Raw genomic sequence first — 9,906 nt, 5'->3', positions numbered from 1 at the left:
AGATTTGAATTATAAATGTCCAAATTTTGAGTAACTGCTGAGAAACAACAGTTTTCAAGTTAATCAGAATTTTGCAACCGGATAAAATTTTAGTTGAAGAAAACAATGGTTAGAACTAATTTGTGACATATTTACTGACAACCTACCCGAAAACACTACACAAAAGACTGATCAATATCGCAATTATTAAATTTACATCATGATTAAGCTATGATGTAGACAATAATTCTAAAACGGCTGCAACAGTAAAACTGTTTCATTAAACGAACTCTAAAAGGAGTAATATTGAGGCTACTACCACTTCTAAGCAGTAAAAATTGAAGCTTATTAAAAGAGCTTTACGATGCATTTTACCGAATTTCAATATTTTGTCTAGTTCAGTAATTATACCAAGTTGAAGTAGTAAAAACATCAATTTTTACGATTTTCAAAATTTCAAAATCCTGTCATTTCCAAATTACTCGCCCGATTAAGCTCATCTTCGAACTTAACCTTGGTCTTGATCGATAGATAAAGCATGCTGAGTTTGAGAAGAATCGGTCATAAATTGAAAACGCTATCGTGCTGACAAGCCGCGTTATATCGTATAAATATATATATATATATATATATATATATATATATATATATATATATATAAATACATACATATATAAACTTTTGAACTATATATATTTTCTGACTCAGCTCGACAAACTAAGTCAGAAAATGGCTAAATTTTTCAAAAGTTGCGCCATGAGGACGGCTGCAATAGTTAGATTTTAATAAAATCTACTAAAAATGCTGTAATTTCTAAACTTATTGACCGATTTGGCTCAAATTTGAACTCGACCTTCATAATCGTCTGTAGAATAAGTATGTAGAGTTTCATTGAGATCAATAGAGAATTGTAGACGTTATCATGCTGACAAGCCCCGCGTTATATCGTATATATATATATATATACATACATATATAAATTTTTGAACCATATGTATTTTCTGACTCAGCTCATCGAGTTAGGTCGAAATACACCAAAATTTTTCAAAAGTTGCGTTATGAGGACAATTACAATAGTTAGATTTTTATGAAATCTACTAATAATAATATTCAGAAGCTCAGAATAATTAATGAATATACTTAATCTACTATTTATTTCATACTGTTCGTCAGCAGTAAACCGAAAGTATTCAAAAAGTTGAATTGAATTATTAGAAAGCCTTTAATTAATTGTTTTTTTTTTTGTATCGAAAAAACATTTGATATCTCTTTTGTTTACAATCAATTAATTAGATTTAAAATCTTAGAATAAATATTTAATATTCCTTATCTACACTATTTATTAAATACCGTTCGTTAGCAGTAAACCAAAAACTATTCAAAAAATTCAATACAATTATTGGAGAGACCTTTAATTTTTTATTTTTAACTTTTCTCTAAGAAAATTGAAAATTTTCAAAATTCGGGAAGTTATCGGTTTCACTCCGTTTTTCGAAAATTGAGTTCTCATCAGATCTTGACGTTTTGCGGTCCTAGGAAGCTTTCCTGATTGATGTCCGTATGTCCGTATGTCTGTGTGTGTGTGTGTGTGTGTGTGTGTGTGTGTGTGTGTGTGTGTGTGTGTGTGTGTCTATGTGTGTGTGTGACCCTCTTATAACTTTCGAACTGCTTGACCAATTTAATCGCAGTTGGTGCCATTCGAAAGAGCTTGACCAAACTTAGATTTTGAACACTATTTGGACCGAATCGAACCAGTTGATTTTGAGAAATCTCAAAAAAATTACAAAAATAAATTTTTTGAAATGAGGTTTTTTTGGAATTACTTTCAAATGGCTTCACCGATCAATTTCAAAATCTACTCAGCTCTTAAGATCAAAAAACCACGCCGATCACCGCAAGCCTGGTCAAAATCAGTTGATTCGTTCGTGAGTTATCGTTGTCGAAAGAAAACCAAAAAAAGTATTTTTTCGGAATTACTTCGAAATTCATGGCTCGATCAATTTAAACTTGAAAATTTTTCATGGAAGTTCAAAAACTGCGTCGATTGCCGCCAACCGCGTGAAAATTGGTTCATTCATTCAAAAGTTATTGCTGTTTGAAAATTAAAAAAATTGTGATTTATTAAACTGCTATTAGAGTTTTGAGCTCAAAGAGCTCAAATTGACACAAAAATAATATTTTTGAGCTCGAAGAGCTCAAAAACGTAATGTGTAGTTTTGAGCGCTTCAGTACAAAATGAGTGGGAAGTTGCAGGGATGGCCTTTAGGGTCAACCGTCATCCTAATTTTTTTATAGAACAAACACTTGATATATTTTTCGATTACAATTCAATAATTAAATTTAAAAGTTGAAAACAAAGAATTAACATACCTTATCCATGAAACTTATTTCTTACTCCTCGTTAGCAGTAAACCAAAATTACTCAAATAATTAAATTGAATTGTAGAGGAGACCTTCAATTTTTATTTTCCCATAAAAAAAAACAATTGATATATTTTTTGTATACAATTAAATAATTAGATTTAAAAGCTCAGAATAAAGCTCAGAATAATTAATATACCTGATCTTCATTATATTTATTTCATACTGTTCGTTAGCAGTAAACCGAAGAAACTCAAAAAATTCAATTCAATTATTGAAGAAACTTTCTCTTTTTTTTTTTTTTTTTTTTTTTTTTTTGTTTAAATAAAAAAACAGATGATTTCTCTTTTGACTACAATTAAATAATTAGATTTCAAAGCTCAGAATAAATAATCAATATACCTTATCCATGCAACTTATTTCTTACTGCTCGTTAGCAGTAGACCTAAAGAACTTAAAAAATTCTCAATTTAATTATTGGAGTAACCTTCAATTTCTATTTTTTTTTAGATAAAAATCACTTGATATCTTTTTTTGATTACAATAAAAAATCAATTACATTTAAAAGTTGAAAAAAAAAATTGATATACCTTATCCATGCAACTTATTTTTTTCTGCGCGTTAGCAGTAAACCGAAAAAATCAAAAAACTCAATTCAATTTTTGTAGGGACCTTCAATTTTAATTTTTTTTTATAGAAAAACATTTGATATCTTTTTTGGTTCCAATGAATTAATGAGACTTCAAAGCTCAGAATAAATAATTAATATACTTTATCTACACTATTTATTCCTTATTGCTCGTCAGCAGTAAATTGAAAGTATTCAAAAAATCAAATTGAATTATTGGAAAGCCTTCAATTAATTTTTTTTTATAGAAAAAACACTCGATATCTTTTTTGATTACAGTAAAGAATTAATTACATTTAAAAGTAGAAAATAAAGAATTAATATACCTTATCCATGCAACTTATTTCTTACTGCTCGTTAGCAGTAGACCGAGAGCACTTGAAAAATTTAATTCAATTATTGTAGTGACCTTCAATTTCTATTTTTTTTATAGAAAAAACACTTGATATCTTTTTTTGATTACAATAAGAAATTAATTACATTTAAAAGTTGAAAAAAAGAATTAACATACCTTATTTATGCAACTTATTGTTTACTGCTCGTTAGCAGTAAACCGAAAGTACTTGAAAAATTGAATTCATAGCTTGACCTTCACTTAAGAAATCTCCAATTACTATTTTTTTAATAGAAAGAACGGTAACAATAAATTAATAAGATTTAGAAGCTTGAATACATAATTAATAAACCTATTTGCACTGTTCATTTCCTACTGCTTGTTAGCAGCAAACTAAAAATACTCGAAGAATTCAATTCAATCATCAAAAAATCTTCATTTTTCTGTATGGAGAGGATAGTTGATACGTTTTTGGGTAGCAATTAATTTATTAGATATAGAGTATAGTATAATAATGTATAATAAATATTTTACAGTAACCTTCTAATTAAATGATTATAACTTGCTTTTAAAATCAATCCAAAGTTTTTTACTTTTAAAATAATGATTATTACTTTAGCTTTCGGTTGCATGCTCTTATGACTAAAGTTTCTCAAAAGAAGATTTTATTATGAGAAATTCCAAGCTTTCGACGCTAATTTAGCTTTTTTTTTTTTTGTTACAAAAAGACACTTGCTTGCTGGAATTGAAATCTTCTTCATGGAAGGAGCAAATGCATTTCTTGCGTGCTCCTCTACAATAATAGAATTTTGGTATTTATTTTATCAACGACAATTGCTGTAGTAATTCTAATTTTTTGCTCATCACTACTTACTCGCTCCTGTGATTCAATCATCCGAATCACTGCTGTCTTCATCATTACTCGGGACTTCGTAATTTGGACTACTGGCTTTTATAAGTAAACTCATTTGTCTCAAAAAGTTAAGATATGTTATTCGTCCCTGGTCCACTTTTGTCCAAGCTTCCTTTATTTGTGAAGAGTGTACTAAGGTCTTTGACGTCGTGGACACGCTTACACCTTTTGACACCAAGGAATAGTTTCTTTCTGCTTTCTCAAGAAATCCCATGATTTCTTCTGTTTTAAACATAATTTATGTATAGTAAAGGACTAAAGGTATTTGTACATAACAACTTATGAAGAGAACATTTAATAATACGGGACTTAAACCCATGCTGATAACATTACTACCCAAACAAGTACAAGCTAGTTGATTTTGACTTATGTAAAAGTGTCCATGCATCCGGCCGCCTTTGGAGTGTACGACTCAACTTCGCGTGATAGGACTCGGCAAAATGATTAGTTTTGTGAATAACGTCATAAACAGAATAATCCTTTGGAGTACGTTGTTTTAACCAGTAGTCTTCATAATATGTTAATACTGGATCAAATATGACATCGTACTCTTCTGGTAGAGATTCAATGAATTGCTCATAAGCATTTTCAATCCACAGATTCAGTAGAATCTGGCGCCAAGTTCCGTTCAAAAATCCCGTTGTAAACGGAGCGCCAGACTACCGACTGTGTTTACTGTAAGCAGAACGGTATTTCGAGGTTGCAAAATTTTATTTAATTATATGGTTCTCCTTTTTCCAAAATGATATATTATAAAAGTAATTTATACTTTATTTTACTGATATTAATTAATTATAATCAATTATAACACTTAATTCACTTAAAATTATTAAATTTTATCAGCACAAACTATAGTAAGCCCAGAAATTTCGATCCTGACTTTTTATCGATGGGGAATATCAGCGCAACAGACTATATAAACTGAATATGTGTAGTAATCCTTCCTATAGACACGCAACTACAGTAAAAAAAAGTGATTCGTAGCTTGCATCTATGGCCGCCAGGGTGCACTGGAATTACATCTACATAAACTGTAGCTTCAAGGGGATAGTTTGCAGTAAAAAATGCAGTCAACACGAGATTTAAGTTGTTATCAATTGTAAATTTTCATTATAATTACAAAAAATACTAAAATCCGAACAAAAACAGTTTCACTGTAAAAAAGTCGCGCCAAGTCCACGTTCATAAGACTATTAGGAAAAAAAAAATTTTTTTTTCTTTACAAAAAGATACAAAATAAAAAAATTAAAAAATCTAAGTAACCGATATGATTGTTTATGATTTTCGGAAATTAAAAAAAATTTTATTGTAAATTTAAAATTAAAAAATATTTAGAACGTACTTGGTGTGCGTCATTGTGTATTTCAATTTTTTTAAAGTCCTAGTAAATAGATTTTACGAATTTCATTAAAAGTAAAATATTTTGCAACCACGCACACTAAATACGTTCTAAAATTTTTTTTTTATTTTTAAATTTACAATAAAATTTTTTTTAACTTCCGAAAATCATAAACAATCATATCGGTTACTTAGATTTTTTAATTTTTTTATTTTGTATCTTTTTGTAAAGAAAAAAAAAATTTTTTTTCCTAATAGTCTTATGAACGTGGACTTGGTGCGACTTTTTTACAGTGAAACTGTTTTTGTTTGGATCTCATTTTCAGGTACAAGAGCAATCATCATCAGTTCTCTTAGAAATTGTCTTCCCCTTTCATCATCACGGATCTTTTTCCATACCCCAGTTTCTTTCGCTTTTTTTTGAATAGCCTATTAGAAAAAAAATCAAAGGTGAATACTATTTCAATTTTACTAAAAAACATGAAACTATTAATATTTATTGTAATTTTTGCAATTTAACTCTATTGCTCCTTAGCAGTAAACTAACAAAAAATCAAATTTCAATCGAAGGACTGAGTTGTCTCACTATTTTTGTTTAATAGAAATAATAAATATTTTTTAGGCTCCTAATTAAAAAAAAAAAAAAAAAAAAATCAAAAGACGCCTATAACTAAAAAAATTTATATCGTCCCAATGCAATTTTATTTCTACTGCTCGTTAGCAGTAAACCAAGAAGAATTCAAAATTTAATTTAAATATCGAGCAGTCGTATTTTGTCTAAATAGCCGGAAAGGTTCATAGAAACTAGTTATCACAGAATCAGGAATGTATTTTTAATATCAGTAAAAATTATAGTAATCATATTAAATTGAAAAACTGTTCTTTATGGCGAGTATGGCAAGAAAATCATTAGTGAGAGTATTCTTCGAGTGTAATAGAGTTTATAATTGATTACCTTATGACTGTTGATGAATTTTTCAAAATTGAAATCGATGAATTTAAAAATTGTTGGGTTAGAAGTTACACACTGATAAAAAAGTTAACTTGATTCAAAAACAAAACCATTTTTAAGAAAATGTTTTTCTTGAGTGAAGAAAAAAAATTTTTGGCTCAAGAACAATTTCTTGAGTTAAGATTTTTGTTCATGAATCAAGTTAACTTTTTTAGCAGTGTATAATTTACCTGTGTATGATGGAAAAAACATTCTTTCAATTGAGCTTTCGGTAGTATCTTTTCAAGAGCATTTCTGAGCCCTATTTCAAAATCAGTCATTACAATCCCATCAAAGGCTTCAAAATTCACAAAAATTTTTTTGAACACTTCTCGGTAATCATTTTCAGTCCTTTTTTTCATAAACACCCAAGCGATAGGGAAGATCTGCAAAAAAATAACATGTTTTTCATCAGCGTATTGTTACTTTTGACTATTTATTTGAAAAATTAATAACTTTATAGAACACGAGTTTTTATTATTTTTACGAAGATATTTAAATAAAAGAAATATTACGTACCGTATCTTCATACAAACCATGAATTGTGAAGAGTTGATGGTGTCTCAATTCTCTTTTAGGTGCTATGTTCGGAAATCGAGAGTACGTAGCATCCATGAATAGCTGTTCAGAAAACGTAAACTTACTCATGAATTCAGGGTTCCAAGCTATCATCGAATAATCACCTTCTTTGTAATGAACCAACTCTAAATGTAATTGCTGGCCATTATAAATTAAGCGATCCAATCATTTGCTATCCAAAAAAATGGTATACATTTCATGTATGCCTTTCGTTATTTTTGGAGGTTTAGGACCAGAACTTTTTTGGCGTTGAATAAATCTTTGTGCATTTTGTTTTTGGTATCTTTTGGCTCCTAGAGGATGTCTAAAAATAAAAACTTATGTGAAAAAATGTTATTACTGTAATCATTCATTTTATAAGAATAACCATCTATCTTGTAATTATTGGGACCTTGACTAAGTTGAAAAAGTTTACATAATTGAAAAAATTTTAAAACAATAGCATCATATCTACTTACACTACTCACAGAAAGTTTCCAGACAAGATGAAAATTTATTAAAATATCTTTATAGATCTAATTAATTTGTTTATGTATCATATTTTAATTAAAAAATAAACAAGAAGGTTGTCCGGAAACTTTCCGCCGATACTGTATATTAAAATAAAAATAACTTAAAGAAAACATGATAGCATACGAGTTTCATGTATACTTCTCAATGTATTAAAATAAAATAAAAAAATCTACAAAATTACGGTATCCAAAACATATCCTACTGGTATCTAGTGTTATGAGTATACATACGCTTTTTCTGCATCATCATAAAGGTTTTGCGTCGATATTCGGCGGCTAGCATGAGATCTAATATAGTCTTTGAAATAATACACTTCGATCAACGCAGGATCTGGATCACCGCATGTATGATTTCCAATAAATTTGATGTCATCGTCTACTTGATGAATTGCAGCTTTACAACGCTCTCTCTCAGAGCAGTAATAACATCTAATAAATAATTGAATGCATTATCTACATAAAAATAAAAAAATAGCACGGATTCGTTTCGTAGGGGGAATTGTTAGAGTTGAAATTTGTAAAAAAGTATTTCAGCTCCACGCTATTTACTTTTAGATTATTTGAGCAACAATTTCTATTAACTACACTGATAAAAAAATTAGCTTGATTGATGAAAATTATACTTCTACCAATAAAATTATTTCGACATTTTATTATTTTGAATGAAGAAAAGATTTATAATCCTTTCAGCATAATCTTATGCAATAAAATTCTTCAAAATCATTATTTTACTGCTCATTAGCGGTAAACAAAAAAAAAAATGAAAAAATTCTATCCAAATTGTTAATAGATCTTAATTTGTTTTATAGTGAAGCATAGTTAATATGTTTGCAGTATAAAATTGATTGAGTAGATATAAAAAATCGAAATATAAAATACATATATCTTATCTATATAATTTCTTCTTTACTGCTCATTAGCAGTACCAAAATTACTCAAAAAATTCCATTCAATTATTGGAGAGATCTTCAATTTTCTCTTTTTTTTTAACCTTATGTTAATAACCAATTTTACAGTTTAATATTATTTAAAAAAAAATAAAAAATACATAAATTAAATGCACTCACAACTAATTTTCTTTTGAGTTAAAAAACGACGATTCGAGAGCTTAAGATAAAATATTGAATTTTCTTTGTTATTCATATAAGTACACTGCGGTGGGTAACCGGGTACCCGGTTACTAACATAAGGGTTAAAAAATACTTCATATATTTTTTGATTATTACAATTAAATAATTAGATTTAAAAGCTCAGAATAAATAATCAATATTCCCGATCTACAATATTTATTTCATACTGCTCGTTAGCAGTAAACCGAAATTACTCAAAAATTTCAATTCAATTAATGGAGAGACCTTTATTTATTTATTTTATTTATTTATTTTTTCATTGATAGTAGTTTGCATTTGTTACAAAAAATGATATAGTAAGTTATTTATTTTTTCATTCAACAGTTTAGAATATACAATTTATTAGTCCTCCATCGATATGAATATTCCCGGGGCACAGCAATGATACCAACTTGATGTTTTACTCCCCCACAAACCGACCTCTAGCGCGATTTACTACAAACAACCACTTTGCAGGCGCTTTGTATTCTAACCATTTCTTGCATTTATTTCTGCCTTGTGTACAATAATTTCTCTTACAAAAACAATTGCACATAATGCACAAGATATTTAACGATAAAATAAAATTTAGATCTTATGCTAAATTTGAAAAAAGATTTAAAAAATTTCAATATTTAAGTGGATTCTCATTTTCAAGATGCACTACACTACTCGAAAATTCCCGTGTCAAAGAGCTCGAAAAAGATGAAAAATTGCAAAAGTTATTTTGGATTTATTACGGAAAATTTAGTTGCAATACAATGAATAATAAATCACAGCCAAAAAATAAGTAAGTATTAATAAAAAAATTATCATAATGACAATAAAAATAATAACAGCATTTATAATAAAAACTTTTTTTGGAGATGTTTCCTCTTTGAATAGAAGTAGTTTTAATTTTTAATCAGTGCTCTTATAGTTTACGAAATATAGTTATTAATAAGAAAATTATTTTTCAGAGAGAAGAAACCTTGCCGTGCTGGTTTTAAAGTCAAGCTCAACTATTTAAACCAACAAGATCAATATTTAAAAATATATGATGTTGTAAAAAATCATAACCATAAGAGCAAGCCAGTAAGTACATTATAAATATTGATATTTATTATATATTCGTATAAAATATGTTACAAATTTCATTAAAATATAAAAAGTTATGTGTAGC

The sequence above is a fragment of the Cotesia glomerata genome, linkage group LG4 (assembly GCF_020080835.1).
Source record: "Cotesia glomerata isolate CgM1 linkage group LG4, MPM_Cglom_v2.3, whole genome shotgun sequence".
Taxonomy (NCBI): Eukaryota; Metazoa; Arthropoda; class Insecta; order Hymenoptera; family Braconidae; genus Cotesia; species Cotesia glomerata.
The sequence above is the reverse complement of the archived record's forward strand: the minus strand, read 5'-3'. Positions refer to the sequence as shown.